Source organism: Rhinopithecus bieti, unplaced genomic scaffold (genome assembly GCF_001698545.2).
Source record: "Rhinopithecus bieti isolate Rb0 unplaced genomic scaffold, ASM169854v2 scaffold_7681, whole genome shotgun sequence".
Classification (NCBI taxonomy): Eukaryota; Metazoa; Chordata; class Mammalia; order Primates; family Cercopithecidae; genus Rhinopithecus; species Rhinopithecus bieti.
The window spans coordinates 2763599-2782924 of NW_016806571.1; positions in this window are offsets into that span (position 1 = coordinate 2763599).

Consider the following 19326-nt stretch of genomic DNA (forward strand, 5'->3'; position numbering starts at 1 on the left):
AAAAGCTGGAGAGGACAATTTTTATTCAACCTGTCAATTCAAGTGTTAACATCAGCCAGGAGTGGTGGCTCACACCTATGATCCCAGCACTTTGGAAGGCTGAAGAGGCAGATTGCTTGAGGCCAGGAGTTCAAGACCAGCCTGGGCAACATTGTGAAACCTCCTCTACTGAAAATACAAAAAATTAGCTGAGCATGGTAGTGTGTGTCTGTAGTCCCAGCTACTCAGCAGGCTGAAGCACGAGAATTGCTTGAACCTGGGAAGTGGAGGTTGCAGTGAGCTGTCTTTAAAAAAAAAAAAAATGTTAACATCATCCAGAAACTCCTTCACAGACACACCTAGAATAACATTTGGCCAGATATTCAGGCACCCCATCACCCAGTCAGATTGACTCATAAAATTAATTACACAGATGCTGCTGCTGCTGCCGTGTGGCCAAACTTCGAAAATCACAGCTTGGGAGTGTCTGCCTCTCTTTGAGTTGGGGTTAAATCATTATCCCCCTGTCTCACAATCTACAGGGGGAGCACCTATGATCACGGGACAGGAGTCACAGCAGGATAGGCACAGCCAACCACAGTAGCAAAACTCAACTGGCTGGCAGACTGTCAGGGGCATAGAGTCCTCAGCTGAGTGGCTGGAATCCTGTGTTGCTTGTCATCAGATCCCAAAAGTCACTTCATCTCCCTGGGCTCGAGACTCACTTAGGATCCGTGGATAAAACACAGGACTTAACTAACACTAAAACCTTATTTGCTATTTATCTGAAATTCAAATTTAACCTGCATCCTCTTTCTCTTTTTTCTTTCTTCTTCTTTTTTTGCTAAATTTGGCAACAGGGCAGGCCACTGCTGCTGTCATTAGAAAGACTACTTCCAGCCCAGGCAAGGGGAGGAGAGCAAATCTGGAGATGGTAACCTGCTCCCCTGGGCCAGAGGAAGCAGAGACCTTCTCATGAGGACCAGGCGAGCAGAAATGTGAGTCAGCCTGAAGGGAGGGTGGGAGATGTCCAGGCTCACTTAACCACAGAAGGGTGGCCCTCTTAGACCGACGCTGACACCAGCAGTAAACAGGAAATGTCCTCCGACCGCAGGCCTCCTGCTCTTCCTGCCAGGGTGGAGAAGATTCTAGTCCAGATTCAGAAGAGGAGCTGACTGGCCTGTGGCAACCCCAAGCTGGATGGCCAGCTGCGGAGGCAGAAGTGCCTCAGGTTTCTCAGCCCCCAGGCTGAGGAGGCTTCTACACCCACTTCCCCCACGAAGCTGGGGCCCAGGCCAGAGAGAGAGCCCCAAAGCTGATTTGGGGGCGGGGAGCTTCCTACAGGCCCTGGAGGTGCCAGGAGTGGGTGAGGTGTGGGGTGGGTGGACTCTACAGCCTCGGCACACAGTTTGTCCGGGGGATCTCTTGGTTGCTGGTATGGTGGGGAGGTGTTCTTGTAGCTGCTGCAGGCACCTCTGTTTCCGTGTGAGCTCCATGGATGGGAAGTGGGGTTGTGGAATGTGTATCTAGAATCTGCCATCTCCAGCTCTGTGCCCGTTTCCCCCAGCCCCATAGGCCCCAAGACAAAGCAAGAGAAATGAGAGGAAATCACAGCTGGCTCAAAGCTCTGGGCCACGAGTACCGAGGCAGGTGGTGGCACCCAGAACCCCTCTCCATAGTGCCCGTGAGAGCACAAGGCGGAGGAGAGGATAGACCCCTGGCTTGAGGGGCCAACCACCAGCTTCCCAGCCAGCTCTGTCACTCACTTGCTGCTTGGCAAGTCACTTAACTGCTCCAAGCCTCAGTTTCCACTTCTGGAAATGGAGATATGGCCCCCTGCCTGCTTCCTCATGCTGGCATAAGAATCAATGACATGGTGACAGGACTTTGTAAATTATAAGTTGGTATTAGTTAGGGCTCTTTAGTCACAAATGTGAGAAACTAGACATTAAATGAGGCAATGTAAAAGGGGGATTCACCAGCTCAGAGGCCCAAGACCCAGGGCAGGGAGAGGAGGCGCTCTTATTCCCTCTCACCCCTGCGGGTCAGTCTCTTCTTCCGCGAGCCTGGAGCCAACTTCACCTCCTAAGAGGAGCTTCTCTGCTCTGTCACTGCCAACTTTAACAATCACGGGGAGGGCCCTGAATTGTGTCACATGTTCACCCATGGTTGTGAGACACTATCTCATGCAGCTTCTTCTGGAAGTCCATACTGCAGAGCTGGGAAGCTGGGTTTTCCCAAAATGAGAGAGGTATTGTTCCCTAGAGGGGGGAATGTGCTGGGAAGACATCCACTGTCAAGGTAATATTTTATCAATCTTCTGGTTTTGATTGTTGGCATCAGCATTATAAGTCTGCCACATTTTCCTGATTCCCATCATCCTTGGACAAAATAACATAGGGGCTAAGGGCACAGGCTCTGGAACCCAGATTACCTGGATTCAAGTTCTGGTTCTGCCATTTTCTCACTGTGTAACGTTGGGCAAGTTGCTTAACTTCTCTGCACCTCAGTTCATAAGTTTGTGAAAATTAAATGAGTTGATACATGGGAAGTATGAAGAATTGTGCCTGGTGCCCACCAGGGGTTCAACAAATGCTAATCATTATTACTGTCAGGAAAAAAGGGGCAGTGCCTGGGAATCCCAGGATGAGAGACAGCCTAAAGATAAACCATCCTCCTCCACCTACTCCTCAACCTTCTTCCGGGGAGCGCTTACAACTGCAGGAGCTACGGCTCAATAAAGATGTACAGAGCTATGCAGTAAGCCCTGAGAATTACAGAAGTTGACAGAGAAAGTCGCTTTTTCTCCAGAAGCTCATTGCCGAGTAAGGGAGATAGAGGCATGAAGAGATCATTTCTGTCCTGTGCTGGGTAGAAGCGTGTGTAGGTCTCTGTGGGAAGCCACAGTGGGACAACCGGTCCAGAGAGAGCTGCCTGGAAGAAATGACAGCTGAGCTAAGGCTTGGAGCAGGGGCAAGAGCCTGCCAAGCAAGGAAAGGAGGGAGGGTGTTTTGCTGCCCATTGGCTATTGAGTCTCGGCTCCAGATCTCCACCTGTCAGGTTGGCGCCACTGGGGCTTGATCTGTGCAAATTACATGTGCCCTAGGTCAGCTGGTTCTGGCAGGTTATTCCAATAAGGGGCACTAGGAGACTGAGGTCAGGAGGAGAGAAGGGACTTGCTCTTTCGTGTTTGCTTACTTCTCCCCAGCAAGCTTTTTGCAGCAGAAGCATCCATCGAAGCCTCCAGCTTTTTTCAGCCTCAGCAGCTGGAAGCCATTTGAAGCAACTGACAAACAGCTGGAGGCTGACATGCCTGCTGTGGGGGGAGCAACAGTTTAAACCAGTGAGCATGTAGCATCAGAAAGCTACATGGATGATACGTAAGGTCGGGTGTGCAGATAGCCTTCCTCTCCAGCACTGGGTACCAGAAAGAGGCAGCTAGGGGCAGGGTCCAGCCCAGGGCAGGTTCAGAACCTAGATCCGATGTTGTGGGAGAATGGGGTCCATCAGGCAGAGCCTGGGCCCAGGGAGCTCTGGTGCAGATGCATGGAACCAAAGCACCCAGAACCTCCTCTGAGTTCCCAGCACTGATGGTGTTTTCAGAGATTACCATGGCTCCCAGCCCTGGGAAGCCAGACTCAGGGCCAGGACTCTGAGTGGGGGGGTAGGAGAGGGGACAGCTCTAAGGATGGAAGTTGGTGGCTGACAGCAAGGGGTTGGCTGTATCCTTTGAGTATCTGGGAGCCATCATGGATCAAGGTCCCACTCCCATATTAGGAAAATTCTTTAAAAATTCCTCCATGCAGTGCACTCTTGATTCTCCAGTGTGGGATGGGAGCAGTGTGCCCCAGATGTGGGAAGTCCTGGGCCAGGCCCCACTTCTCTGGACCAGAAGTGCCGTGTCCCCACAACCCATCAGAGAGCTGGGGAAGTGCCATCCAGGCGAGCCTGAGCAGGTCCGTAGCCTTTCCCAATTCCCACGTGTGCAATGGGAATGCAGCCAGTCAGAAGCAAGGGCCTCTGGCTCTATGCCTCCGCAGGGCCAGGATGGCCACAAGGACTTGTCAGCCACGGTTCGTGGACCCCTGCCAGTGCTGGCCCTGGCTCCAGGAGAGGAATGTCCCTAAAGAGCTGAGGACCTTCCTCCTAGTGCTGCTCCCGGATGTAGGATTGGGCACAAAGAACACAGCATGGACACGGAGGACCCAGGCTGTGAGCTGTCACCCTCCACTGGGCCTGGGGGTGGTGGAGGGGGAGGATGGATGGAGAGACGGGAGAGGGAAGTGAGGGAAGGAGGAAGGGAGGGAGACAAGGAGGTGGGGGAGAGGAGTCACATTGACGTCCAGGTTATGGACAGAAACAGACAGCTGAGGAGCCCATCGAGGCATAGCAATGCTGCGGAGGCCGAGCACGCATCCCCTCCCTCAAGCAGCTCCACTTCTTCTTATGGCACCTGGCTTGCACTTCAGTCTCTGTGAGTCCATCCAAGAGTCAGTCCTACACTCCTATTCAGCCCTGGGGGCCACAGCCTGCTCAAAGAGCATCTGAAGCCACCGAGGCAAGCAGCAGACCTGGTGGCCCTGCTGTGAGTGGGTTAGCTCATCTTCCTGGGACCCACAGAGCTGTCGGCCATTCCAAAGCATCAGCCTCCTCGCTGGTTTCCACCCAGCTGCCCAGGGACTCCCCATGGACTTGGGGGTTGACCTTCCACTGCCTCCAGCTCATGGGGATGGACTTCTGCTCTATAGGCAAGGCAGCACTGCCAATCCCCTGCCACTCCAACAAGAGGGAGCTGTTCTTTTTCACCGTAGGAATTAAAACTTACAATAAAAATACTCAAGAAGCAGGCCAGGCACGGTGGCTCATGCCTGTAATCCCAGCACTTTGGGAGGCCAAGGCAGGCGGATCACCTGAGGTCGGCAGTTCAAGATCAGTCTTACCAACATGGAGAAACCCCGTCTCTACTAAAAATACAAAATTAGCTGGGCACAGTGGCACATGCCTGCACTCCCAGCTACTCAGGAGACTGAGGCAGGAGAATCACTTGAACCTGGGAGGCAGGGGTTGTAGTGAACTGAGATCACGCCATTGCACTCCAGCCTGGACAACAAGAGCAAAACTTCATCTCGAAAAAAAAAAAAAAAATACTCAAGAAGCCGCAGCTCCAATGCACCATCAGAGCTTTCCGAAGTCCTTGTTTGTCACCACCTCCTGGGGGTGGCTTCCAATGACTACCGAGCAGACCATCAGGCACTTATTCTCTGGTCATTCCAGGCATGTGACACATTGCCAGCCACTGGCATTGCCAAGAAGCTTGGGATGGACTGCTACCATAGTCACCTCGGGGGCATTACAAGCAGATGTGCCCAAAGTACTAAAAAGTTAATATTTATTTATTTATTTATTTATTTACTTATTTTTTAGATGGAGTCTTGCTCTGTCGCATCCAGGCTGGAGTGCAGTAGCACCATCTTGGCTCACTACAACCTCCCGCTCCAGGGTTCAAGTGATTATCCTGCCTCAGTCTCCCAGGTAGCTGGGATTACAGGCACCTGCCACCATGCCCTGCTAATTTTTTGTATTTTTAGTAGAGACGGGGTTTCACCATATTGGCCAGGCTGGTCTCGAACTTGCGACCTCAGGTGATCCCCCCCGGCCTTGGCCTCCCAAAGTGCTGGGATTACAGGTGCTAGCCACTGCGCCTGGCCAAAGTTAATATTTATATTATCCAAAACCAGAGGTTCTACAGGAACAAATATTTACTTCCCTTTTTACAGAGGCCCACCTGCTAGGGCAATGTTTAGGTGCACATGACATAAACCAGGCAATGCTAGAGGTACGCGCATATGGTATCTGTGCAGGGGTAAGCGATGGTTTTAACACAGCCCTTGGAGATTTCTATGAGATTGGTCATTTCCTTAAACAGCTTATTTCTGGCATCAAAAACTTCCGTCTTCAACACTCTTACTCCCTCCCATTACTTCAGTTTCTACCTTTACTCCTAAATATGCAGCTACAGCCTTTACTTGGTTCTTGAGCTCCAGATTTGCAAACTCACCTATCTCCACAGGGAAGCCTCATGACCTTCCAAGATGAATAAAATGAAACGTCTCTCTTTGCTGTAAGCCCACCTCCTCCTCCCATCTTCCCTGTTCCTGTGAGCCATAACGCATTCACCCAATCACCAAGGGTCACGCCCTTAGAATCCTCAGGACAGCTCCTCACCCACAAGCAGGAAGGCTGGGCAGTGCGCCCTCACTGCTTGTCTCAGACCCCTCACATCCCTCATACCTGCTGTCACTGCCCCAGGTCACCTAGAAATCTGCTCTCCTCCCTCCTTTTCTTACAGCACAACAAGCCAGGTTCATCTTCCAAAGCACCGCTGTCCTCTCCAAGCTGCAGTCTCTTGCTCTCTTGCCCTTAGAGTAAGTCCGAATGCCTCACCCAGGCCTCCATGATCCAGCCAAGCTGCCCTTGCAGCCTTTCCTCCCCACACCCCACCGGTATCCTCTGGGCTGCCCAAACAGCCTCCACCAGATTCCCGGGCAGGGAAGCCATGGGGGAGTGTCCAGTGTTGGAGCTGGAAGCCAGGGACGCTGACTTTAGAACTGGCCGGTTGCTGTGGAGCCGCATGGAGTCTTCCCAGGTTTGTCTCCCTGTTTGAGGTTTGCACTTCAGAGGCCCCTCTGGGCAATAATGAACCACCGGGAGTGGTGCCAGGATAGCGACAGAGACGGACTGCCTGGAGCAGGGTCACCAGGACCAAGGCAATAACTCAGGTCTGTCGGCGACTTTGTCCACTTCGTCTGTCTCTCAGGCAATTCCTAGAGCTGTGGGAGGGCCCAGGACATGCCCACACCTAGCCGCAGTGAGGATGAGGCTGGTTACTCCTCACTTCTGTTAAATCAAACTAAATTTGGCCTGAGAAAGCCTCTGTACTCACATACTTGAGTTCTTACTTACGAACAACAAGCTAACTTAGTACCTAAACAAACTGAAAACTCAACTCAGCAGTATGCTTCTGTAACAATAGCTGAGTCTCAGCCAATCACAGGCAGCCAGCTGTTCAGCCCTTGTTCCAATGAGGAAAATGCTGAGCTGTAACTAACCCAGCTGTTTCTGTAGCTCACAATTTCTGTATGTCGCCTTCCTTTTTCTGTCCATAAATCTTATCTGACCATGTAGCAGCCCCAGAGTCTCTGAATCTATTCTGATTCTGGGGGCTATCAAATTCAGAAATCATTTTGGTTGTTTTTTTTTTTTTTTTTTTTTTTCAATTAAACTCTGTTAAATTTATTATATCTAAAGTTTTTATTTTAACAGATTTGGTGTCAGAAGTGAGAATACAGAATAAAACTTCAGCAACCCCCAGGAACACCAGGGAACCAGACCAGATACCCGTGGAGCCAGCTGTGCCCACTGATCGCTTGTTTGTAACTGGAGGTCGTGGCTGAATTTTCTCTCAGATTCCAAGATCCAAGAATTTGTGTTCTCAGCTCTCCAAGTTGGTTTGAGCAATCTGTGGACTGGGCTGGGTTTGATATTGGATTGGATTTGATAATCAACTGGATTAGATTTGGTTAGAGGCTGAGGGCCTCAGGTGGGTTCCTTTTTGATAATGAGTTCATCTCAATTCGAAGAGTCTGGGTCTCCACCTTCTGGGACTCCAGCTACTTTTATGTATAAAATTATGGACCCAGAACATGTGCATTTTCAGAAAAATGGGTTAACCTCACTGAGACAACTTAGAAAAGATAATGGGGAAGTTTTAATTTGGTTAAAATTATTTATTTGCAAGTCATATGAGAAAAAAGGTATCAGAATCCCACACAAAACAATAATATATATTCTTCAATTAGTATGGGTGGGGTGGGGCATCTAAAAGACTAAACAAATCAAAATTGCATCCCTAAAAGATTCTTTGCAAAAAGCAAGTGAAAATCTTAAACAACAGACTAAGAACATCATGAAAGAGGACTAAGGCCGAGCACAATGGCTCACACCTGTAATCCCAGCACTTTGGGAGGTCAAAGTGGGAAAACTGCTTGAGTCCAGGAGTTCAAGACCAGCCTGGGCAACATAGTGAGACCTCATCTCTACAAAAAATAGCCAGGCGTAGTGGTTTACACCTGTAGTCCTAGTTACTTGGGAGGCTGAGGTGGGAAGATTGCTTGAGCCCAGGAGGTTGAGGCTCAGTGAGCCAAGATTGCACCACTACACTCCAGTCTGAGCAACAGAGTGAGACCCTGAATCAAAATAATGATAAATAGTAATAACAATAAATTATTTTTGTTTTTGTTTTTTTGAGATGGAGTTTTGCTCTTGTGGCCCAGGCTGGATGGAGTGCACTGGCGTGATCTCAGCTCACCACAACCTCTGCCTCCCAGGTTCAAGCAATTCTCCTGCCTCAGCCTCCCAAGGCTGGGATTATAGGTGCACACCACCACACCCGGCTAATTTTGTAGTTTTAGTAGAGATAGGTTTCACCATATTGGTCAGGCTGGTCTCAAACTCCCACCCTCAGGTGATCCACCCGCCTCAGCCTCCCAAATTGTTGGGATTACAGGCATGAGCCACTGTGTCCAGCCTATAATAAATTAATTTTTAAAATTTCCACTGGTAAGATACTTTGAAAAAAATAAGGACTATGCTCTTACTGAACTAACCACAACTATTTATTCTCTTTATCCATCCCTAACTAAATATTCTGAGTCCACTAACCTTGCTAAATTACCCTTTCACCCTGAAGACGATTGACAAAAGAGAAGGCAAACAGATGTCTTTACAAAATAAGACCTCCGATCAGCCAGGCCTTCTTGCTGTAACCACTTTAACTCCATGATCTAAAATTGAGCTTAGAGTCATTGTAAAGGACTTTCCTGATGCCAGGAGAAATCCTCAAAAATTTACTGAGGAATTTAGAATCTTCCTAGGAATGTAGGATCCAGGACTCCTTGATCTTTACCAATGTATTCACATGATATTGAGGCCTGGCAAATAGATGCCAGCAACAGAATGGAACACATGAGGAGGATATTAAAGACCCCTCCAAGACCTCCTCATGGGAAGGGCCAAAAGGAGCATGAAAAAATGCTGAACCCCTTCTAGATTCAATTTCTAAGATTTTCACACATTTTGTCTGCTGGTTTGCATGATGGACCAATCACATTCACCGAAAATTGATTGGTCCATGATGCAATCCTGCAGACAAGAAAAAAAAAAAAAAAAGATGAACCAGTTTCAGATTATAGAACTCACTTAGAAACACTATTTCAGAAATATTCTGAGCTCAACATATGGCAAGGAGCATTTCCTGCAGAGACTGAAATGGCATTAACTGTTCTATTTATAAACAGACTTTGTCCTGAACTTCACAGTTTAATTAAAAATCATAAACCTAGATGGGAAGTGACAGATATGACTGAATTGGTGGCTGTAGCTGAACATTTTGAAAGGACTCTACAGGAAGAAAAAACCCAAATGTTAACAAGCCTATGTCCCTTCAACCTTCAAAAAGCTGCAACCTATGAAGCTTTTCAACCAAGAGGTCCTAAAATAAGAGATTCCAAAGTATCTGCCTTTATTGCAAATGACTAGAAAAGAGACACTGGAAAAGAAATTCTCTATTTTTCTGTCAGTCCACCAATAAGCCTCTTTCCTTTAGGCTAGAGAGAGCCCAAGAGATTTTAGCTCTTGTGATAATTGACCAGACTCTAAGAGAGTCCCCTGGTAAAGTGCTGTCCACAACACCTCTAAATAAACATAGAGAAACAAGAGTTAGAATAAAGGAAATCTTGTACAATCCTGGTGGATATCAAAGCCTCCTATCTATCATAAAGCCACTTTAATAGATCAACACATCACTCAGAGAAAAAATTTTTTGTTTGTTTGTTTGTTTGTTTTTGGTGGGGGTTTTGAATGAATTTCAAGAGGTTCTTATGTTTGAACTCGTTCAATTGACTTTGGGGCCATTTTCAGAAAAAAACATACTTTTGTACTGTGGGATACTGCTCCAGTAAACTTGCTAGGCAAGACTTACTTTCAAAGCTAAAAGAATGCGGGCAAGATGGCCGATAGAAGGCAGGACTAGCTTGCAGCTCCTGCTCCGACTGACAGAGCAGCATGCGGAGACTCACACTGTGAACTTTTTCTCCAAGAACTACTGCAGGAACATACCAGGAAAGCTAACAGAGTCCACAGACGCGTTGAAAGAACTAGATTACTGCTGCAGGGCCCCTGAGACGTTGAAAAACTGTGAGTTTGCTTGCTTGCTTCCTCAATGGGGAAGCTGGTAGTCTAGGGCAAGTTCTCAGCCCTGGTCACCAGCTGCCTGTTAATAGAGTCCGTGATGTTGGGGGGCCACGGTGAGAATGAGACCAGCCTTTAGGACTGCAGGCTGCATGGGAGTGGGGTGAGATCTGTGATTGCTGGCTTTCCCCCACTTCCCTGGCAACCAGTATGACTCAGCAGAAGCAGACATACTCCCCATGGGAATACAACTCCATTGGACTGGGAACCACACCCCCATCTCCCAGAGCAGCCACAGCATGCCCCAACCAAGGAGAGTCTGAGATCAGACATGCCTATTCCTGCCCCCACCTGGTGGTCTTTCTCCACCCATGCTGGTAGCAGAAGACAAAGATCATAATCTCTTTGGGAGCTCTGTGGCCCTGCCCACTACCTGAGAAACCTGAATATTTAACCAGGTGTCTCTAGGGCAATTTTACATCCTCCCTATATGATTGCAGCTGATGTGCTCTTGGAAGCCCCACCTCCTGGCCAACCAACACAAAACCAGTGCACTAAACAGAAATACAAAGAAGGACCTACACAAAGTCCACGTCACTGCCCTGCTACCTCCACTGGAGCAGGTGCTGGTATCTATGGCTGAGAGACCTGAAGGATCACATCACAGGACTCACATCACAGGACTCTCCAGTGCCAGCCTGGAGCCCAGTAGCTCCGCTGGGTGGCTAGAGCCAGAAGAGCAAAAGCAATCACTGCAGTTCAGCTCTCAGGAAGCTCCATTCTTGGGGAAGGGGGAGAACACTGCATCAAGGGGGCACCCCGTGGGACAAAAGAATCTGAACAGCAGCCTTGAGTCCCAGATCTTCCCTCTGACATAGTCAATCCAAATGAAGAGGAACCAGAAAAACAATGCTGGTAATATGACAAAACAAGATTCTTTAGCACCCCCAAAAGATCACACCAGCTCACCAGCAATGGATCCAAACCAAGATGAAATATCTGGATTGCCAGAAAAAGAATTCAGAATGTCAATTATTAAGCTAAACAAGAAGGAACCAAAGAAAGGTGAAGTCCAATTTAAAGAAATCAAAAACATGATACAGGATATAAAATAAAAATTCTTCAATGAAATAGATAGCATACATAAAAAATAATCACAACTTCTGAAAATCAATGACACACTTAGAGAAATGCAAAATGCACTAGAAAGTCTCAGCAATAGAACTGAGCAAGCAGAAGAAAGAACTTCAGAGCTGAAAGACAAGGCTTTCAAATTAACCCAATCTGTCAAATACAAAAAAAAAAAAAGAATTTTAAAAAATGAACAAAACCAGGCGCCTGTAGTCCCAGCTACTCGGGAGGCTGAGGCAGGAGAATGGCGTGAACCCGGGAGGCGGAGCTTGCAGTGAGCTGAGATCTGACCACTGCACTCCAACTTGGGTGACAGTGAGACTCCGTCTCAAAAAAAAAAAAAATGAACAAAACCTCCAAGAATTTTGGGACTATGTTAAATGCCCAAACCTAAGAATAATTGGTGTTCCCAAGGAAGAAGAAAAATCTAAAAGTTTGGAAAACATATTTGAGGGAATAATCAAGGAAAACTCCCCTGGCCTTGCTAGAGATCTAGACACCCAAATACAAGAAGCTCAAAGAACACCTGGGAAATTCATCACAAAAAGATCATCACTAGGCCAGGCGCAGTGGCTCATGCCTGTAATCCTAGCACTTTGGGAGGCCAAGGCAGGTGGATCACCTGAGGTGAAGAGTTCAAGACCAGCCTGGCCAACATGGTGAAACTCTGTCTCTACTAAAAATACAAAAATTAGCTGGACATGATGGCGGGCACCTATAATCCCAGCTACTTGGGAGGCTGAGGCAGGAGAATTGCTTGACCCCAGAGAGGAAAGGTTGCAGTAAGCCAAGATTGTGCCACTGCGTTCCAACCTGGGCAAAAGAGTAAAACTGTCTACAAAAAAACAAAGAAAAAAAATATCATCGCCTAGGCACACAGTCATCAGATTATCTAAAGTCAATATGAAGGAAAGAATCTTAAGAGCTGTGAGGCAAAAGCATCAGGTAACCTATAAAGGAAAACCTATCAGATAAATAGCAGATTTCTCAGCAGAAACCCTACAAGCTAGAAGGGATTGGGGTCCCATTTTTAGCTTCCTGAAACAAAACAATTATCAGCCAAGAATTTTATATACAGCAAAACTAAGCTACATTAATGAAGGAAAGATATAGTCTTTTCCAGATAAACAAATGCTGAGAAAATTTGCCACTGTCAAGCCAGCACTACAAGAACTGCTAAAAGGAGCTCTAAATCTTGAAACAAATCCTCAAAACACACCAAAATAGAACCTCCTTAAAGCATAAATCTCGCAGACCTATACAAAAATAACAGTGAAACAATAACAATGAAAAAAAACCAAAATATTCAGGCAACAAGTAGCACAATGAAGAGAATAGTACCTCACATCCCAATGCTAATATTGAATGTAAACAGCCTCAATGCTCCACTTAAAAGATACAGAATGGTAGAATGGATAATGGCTGGGCGCGGTGGCTCAAGCCTGTAATCCCAGCACTTTGGGAGGCCAAGACGGGCGGATCACGAGGTCAGGAGTGAGGTTTGAGGACCATCCTGGCGAACCCACGGTGAAACCTATGTCATCTACTAAAAAATACAAAAACTATCCGGGCAAGGGTGGCGCCTGTAGTCCCCAGCTACTCGGAGAGGCTGAGCAGGGAGAATGGCGTGAAACCCGGGAGGCGGAGCTTGGCAGTGATGCTGAGATCGGGCCACTGCACTCCAGCTGGGCGACAGAGCGAGACTCCGCTCAAAAAAAAAAAAAAAAAAAAAAAAAAAAAAAAAGAATTTACCAAGTTTCTGCTGTCTTTGGGAGACTCGCCTAGCACATAAAGATTCACATAAACTTAAGGTAAAGGGGTGGAAAAAGATATTCCATGCAAATGGACCCCAAAAGCGAGCAGGAGTAGCTATTCTTCTATCAGACAAAAGAAACTTGAAAGCAACGGCAGTTAAAAAAGACAAAGAGGGACATTATGTAATGGTAACAGGACTAGTCCAACAGGAAAATATCACAATTCTGTGTTTGGTGCATACCAAACACTAAAGCTCCCAAATTTATAAAACAATTACTGCTAGACCTAAGAAATGAGATCGACAGCAACACAATAGTGAGGGACTTTAATACTCCACTGACAGCACTAGACAGGTCGTCAAGACAGAAAGTCAGCAAAGAAACAATGGACTTATACTATACCCTACAACAAATGGACTTAACAGATACTTACAGAACATTCTACCCAACAACTGCAGAATATACATTCTATTCATCAGCACATGGAGCATTCTCCAAAGCTAAAAGAATGTATATATTCTTGTCAGAAAGAAAAATAATCTTACAGTTTCCTGACTCTTCTGCACCAGAATTGTTATGTTCTCTATGGGCAGAAATTGATAAGATTAAAAATCAGGACTGTAATGCCCCTGATGGTTCTAAAATACCTGAATGTTTATGGGCCTTTTCCTCAACTGACACAGGAAGGATTGAAAATGTGGAACCCGCAAAAATCCAAACGATTATTCTAAACCTTTCCCTAAATTACTCCAGTAGTCACTAAAACCCAAAGCATTTCAAGGGCTCTCACCAATTGTGGAAGATTTAATTAAACAAGGACTTACAATTGTATGTACTAGTGCTGGTAATTCTACAACCCTACCAGCTGAAAAACCAGAGTCCAGAGCAAGATGGCCCACTAGTATCCCCTAGCACTGGTATCCTTCATGAAGACAGCCAGAACAACGAATAAACAACTACATGTTAGTGAAAACAACTGAGAGAGAGTGCTGGAGTGCATCAGAGGCACAATAGAAACCCCAGTGAGCTCAGAAACTTGAGGTGGCCACATAAAGAATGGAAGGAGGCCGGGCATGGTGGCTCACGCCTGTAATCCCAGCACTTTGGGAGGTCGAAGTGGGCGGATCATGAGGTCAGGGGATCGAGACCATCCTGGCTAACACAGTGAAACCCCGTCTCCACTAAAAATACAAAAAATTAGCCGGGCATGGTGGCGGGTGCCTGTAATCCCAGCTACTCAGGAGGCTGAGGCAGGAGAATGGCGTGAACCCAGGAGGCGGAGCTTGCAGTGAGCAGAGATCAAGCCACTGCACTCCAGCCTGGGCGACAGAGCAAGAGTCTGTCTCAAAAAATAATAATAATAATAATGGAAGGAAATGCCAAACCTCCACCACCGCATCTCCCAGCTGGGGTCAGCCGAAAACCAGGAGGAACTTCTTTGTCTGGTGAGGAGTTAAGGATGAGGATCCCAGCGACCCTCATCACCACCTTGGGCACCTGTAGACCTCACCACTGTAGTCCCTTGCATTCCTTACAGGCACTAAGCCCAGCTCAAGAAGCTGCCTGGAGTTCACATAGCTGTGCTTCCTCCGAGAGAAGGAGCCGATACTGTGCTCGCCCCTGTGTGGCCCATGCAGCTACTGCACTATGTCATCTTGGAACTGGGACTACAGCTGGAGTATTATGCTGCAGGGCTAAGTACTAGCCACGGCTTCCCTTTATCCCTGAGGCTAAGATGACAATGAACTATCCCTGGCCACTGACCCAACAGCCCCATGCTGAGCTGCAACTGAAAGCAGCTGTTGTGCCCTTCCCAGGAAAGCTAAGCAGAGGTGGAGCTGCTCCACCTACCTCTCCCTCCAGCCCCTTGGGCCAGAATTGAAGCAGTAATCTTCCTGGGAAAACAGTAGCTGGGCCACGCAGAGAAGTCACATCTCCCCAGTGCCTAAGGTAAAGCAGTGTCCCACATCCCAGGAAATGGTGCCCTAGCCACCTGGAGTTGTCACACACCCCAGTACCTAAGCTGAAGTGATACCCTGCATCTCAGGGAAACAATGCCTAGGCTTTCTAGAACAGTTATGCTCCCATCACCCCAGGCTTGAGCTGAAATCACACATAGTCCCCTGGAGAATATGTGCCTTGGTCAAGCTGAACAGCTGCATATTCCAGGGCTGAGCTGGTGTGGTACCCCACATCCCAGGGAAACAGAGCAGTGGCTGAGCAGAGACACCCTGTTCTACAGGCCAAACAACTTTACTACCCTGTTTTCCTGCAGCGAGACTAGTTCCTTAGAGACTGAGCTGCTGAGACAGACCTTTCCCTGAGGAGTGGAGTCATCTCTGTATTGTTTCCTGCCCCTCCAGAGCCCAAATGACAGCTGTGCTTTACCATTCTGGAGCACTTGCTGCCACTGCCCCTGGCCTCACAGAGTCTGGGATGCTGACAAGCCCCACCATCCTAGGGTCTAGAGTCACTACTACATGGTGCTTCATCCTCTGGAACCTGAGTTGTCACTGAGCTCATTGACTCTGGTTCCTGAATTGCAGCCCAGGCCCACACTGCCAGAACAACTCTTCTTCCCTGGAGTTAGGCCAGCGCTATACCCTTCCCCCCAGGGGCAGAATCACAGGCATAACTTGCCCACCTGGACCTGAGATGCCAGGGAGTTACTGAAAATCAGATATCCTGACTCTATGGGCAATCAACATCCAACTCTGCCTCAGAAAACAAACCTGCACCCCACGACCTGGGTGCCACAATAGGTTTGTGAGACCCAGAGCCTAGAACCCTGATCCCACAGCCACTCAGAGCACATGCACGTAGAACCCAGTGCCTCTGCATCTGCCTGTAGACTATGTCAGACCTGATACTAAGAGTGATCTCGTCAGCTAAGTCTCTCCACTGTGGAGAAAATGAGACTAGGAGGACCCTAAAAGCCCTTGACACCAAGGACATTCACAACCTACACTGCTGCTGCCACAAACTTCTACAGCACAGGCTACTAAGGTACCCACAGCTATTGCTGTCGTAAAACACAGCTGAAGAAACTCCACAGAAACTAAACCACTGCACCTATCTAGAACTAGAGTGACCACACCTTTCCCAACTGGCACACTAAAACCCAAAACTGCAAGTGAAAATCCTTCTCTACAAAAACCACACTAGGAAGTTTGGAAGAGCTGATTTTTCCACCAGATGCACAGACGTCAATGTAGGGACACAAGAATCATGAAAGGATACAGAAATATGACACCACTAAAGTAACATAACAATCTACCAACAGACCCCAATGAAAAGGAAATCAACAAATTGTTGGAATAAAAGAATCCAAAATAATGATCTTTAGGAAACTCAATGAGATACAAGAAAATATAGATGATTCGATGAAATCAGGAAAACAATTCACAATACACATGAGAAATTCAACAAAGAGATGAAAATCATAAAAAAAAAAAAAAACAGAAATCTTGCAGCTAAAGAATTCAATGAGTGAAATAAAAAAATACAATAAAGTGTTTCAACAGCAGACTTGATCAAGCAGAAGAAAGAATCTCTTAACTTGAAGACAGGTCATTTGAAATTATCCAGAAAAAGAAGTTACAATGAGAAAGAATGAAGAAAACCTACAAGACTTATACGATAGCATTAAATGAACAAATATGCATTTTATGAGAATACCAGAAGGAGAAGATAAAAGGTGGAGAAAATTTGTTTAATTAAACAATAGCTGAAAACTTCCCAAGTCTGGGAACAAATATGAACATCCAGACCCAAGAAGCTCAAAGGTCCCCAGATAGATTCAACTTGAAAAGATCCTCTCTAAGGTACATTGTAGTCAAACTATCTTAAGTCAAAGACAAAAAAATTCTAAAAACAGTAAGAGAAAAGTGTCATCATATACAAGACTGAAGCAGATTTCTCTGCAGACAACCTTATAGGCCAAGAGAGAATGGGATGATATAGTTTCTTTTCTGGCAGAAAAAAAACAATTGCCAACAAAGAATACTATACCCAGCAAAGCTATCCTGCAGAAATGAGGAAGAAATAAAGTCTCTCCCAAAAAAGCAAAAACTAAGTGAATTAATCACCACTACACTGGCCCTACAATAAATGTTTAAAGGAGTCCTACATCTGGAAATGAAAAAATGATATCTACCATCATGGAAACACACAAAAGTGTGTAAAACTCACTGGTAGAGGAGATGCACAAGTGAGAAAGAGAAAGGAGTCAACTGTTAGAGTCAACTGTTACCACTATAGAAAATCACTAAACTGCAATGAAAATAAGAGGAAGGAACAAAGCATATACAAAACAATCAGAAAACAATATAGAACATGATGAAAATAAATCCTCACCTATCAATAACAACCTTGAATGTAAATGGATTAAATTCCCCACTTAAAAGATACAGACTGGCTGAATAGATTTTTAAAATGATCCAACTATATGCTGCCTACAAAACAAACTCATTTTATCTGCATAGATACATATAGATTGAAAGTGAAGGACTGGAAAAAGGTATTCCATGCAAACAAAAGTCAAAAGCAACCAGGAGTAACTATATCAGAAAAAAACTAACTTTAAATAAAAAACTGTAGAAAGAGACAAGGTCACTATATAATAATAACATAACCAATTCAGTAAGAGAATACGAAACATTTTCCAGGATAGACCACATGTTAGGTCACAAAACAAGTCTCAACAAATTTAAAAGAAGTGAAACGATATTCTTTTTTTGTTTTAAGAGATGGGGTCTTGCTATGTTTCCCAAGCTGGAGTGCAGTTGCCATTCAAAGGCACGATCATAGCACACTTCAAGCTTGAACTCCTGGGCTCAAGTGATCCTCCCACCTTAGCCTCCCAAGCATCTGGAACTTCAAGCACATGCCACTGTGCCTAGCTTTAAGTATCTTTTCTGACCATAATGGAATAAAACTAGAAATTGGTAACAAGAGAAACTTTTGAAATTCTACAAATACATGGAAATTTACATGGAAATTCTACAAATACATGGCTCCTGAAAAAACAATGGGTCAATGAAGAAAGTAAGAAGAAAATTTTAAAGTTTATTAAAACAAATGAAAATGAAACATAACATACCAAATCTATTGGATACAGCAAAAGCAAAGCAGTATTAAGAGGGAAGTGTATAGCAATAAATGCCTATATCAAAAAAATAAAGAGGCTTCAAATAAATATCCTAATGATGTATCTCAAGGAACTAGAAAAGCAAGAAGAAAACAAATCAAAAATGAGTAGAAGTTAAAAAAAATAAAGATTAGAGCAGGAATAAACAAAATGGAGACAAAAATACAAAATATCAATGAAATGAAAAGTTGGTTTTTTGAAAAGATAAAATCAACAAACCATTAGCTAGACTATCCAAGATAAAAGAGAAATGACTCAAGTCAATAAAATCAGAAATTAAAAAAAAAAAAAAAAACACTGGTCGGGCACAGTGGCTCATACCTGTAATCCCAGCACTTTGGGAGGCTGAGGTGGGTGGATCCCTTGACCTCAGGAGTTTGAGACCAGCCTGGGCAACAGAGGGGACCCTGTCTCTACCAAAATACAAAATTAGCCCAGCATGGTGGTGCACACTTGTGGTCCCAGCTACTCTAAAGGCTGAGGTGGGAAGATCACTGGAGCCCAGCAAGTTGAAGCTGTAGTGAGCCATTATCATACCACTGCACTCAGCCTGGGTGACACTGAGACCCTGCCAAAAAAAAAAAAAAAAAAAAAAAAAAAAGGGGGGGGGGGAGGGAGGGGAAAAAAAGAGAGAAAAAAAAAGAGAGACAGAGAAGAGAGAAAAAAAAAAAGAGAGAGAGAGAGAGAAAGAAAGAAAGAAAGAAAGAAAGAAAGAAAGAAAGAAAGAAAGAAAGAAAGAAAGAAAGAAAAAGAAAGAAAGAGAAAGAAAGAAAGAGAGAGAAGAATCACAACAAATACCACAGAAATACAAAAGATTGTTAGAGACTCATACAACTATATGCCAACAAATTAGAAAACCTAGAAGAAATGAATTAATTCCTGGACACATACAACCTACAAAGATTGAATCAAGAAGAAATAGAAAGTTTAAACAGGCCAATTACAAGTAATGAGGTTGAATCTGTAATAAAACGTCTCCCATTAAAGAAAAAAATCCTGGCTTTCTGATATACAAGTGGTTGATAAACACAATGACTTTTGTACTCTTAGAAACAGAAGAAGCTA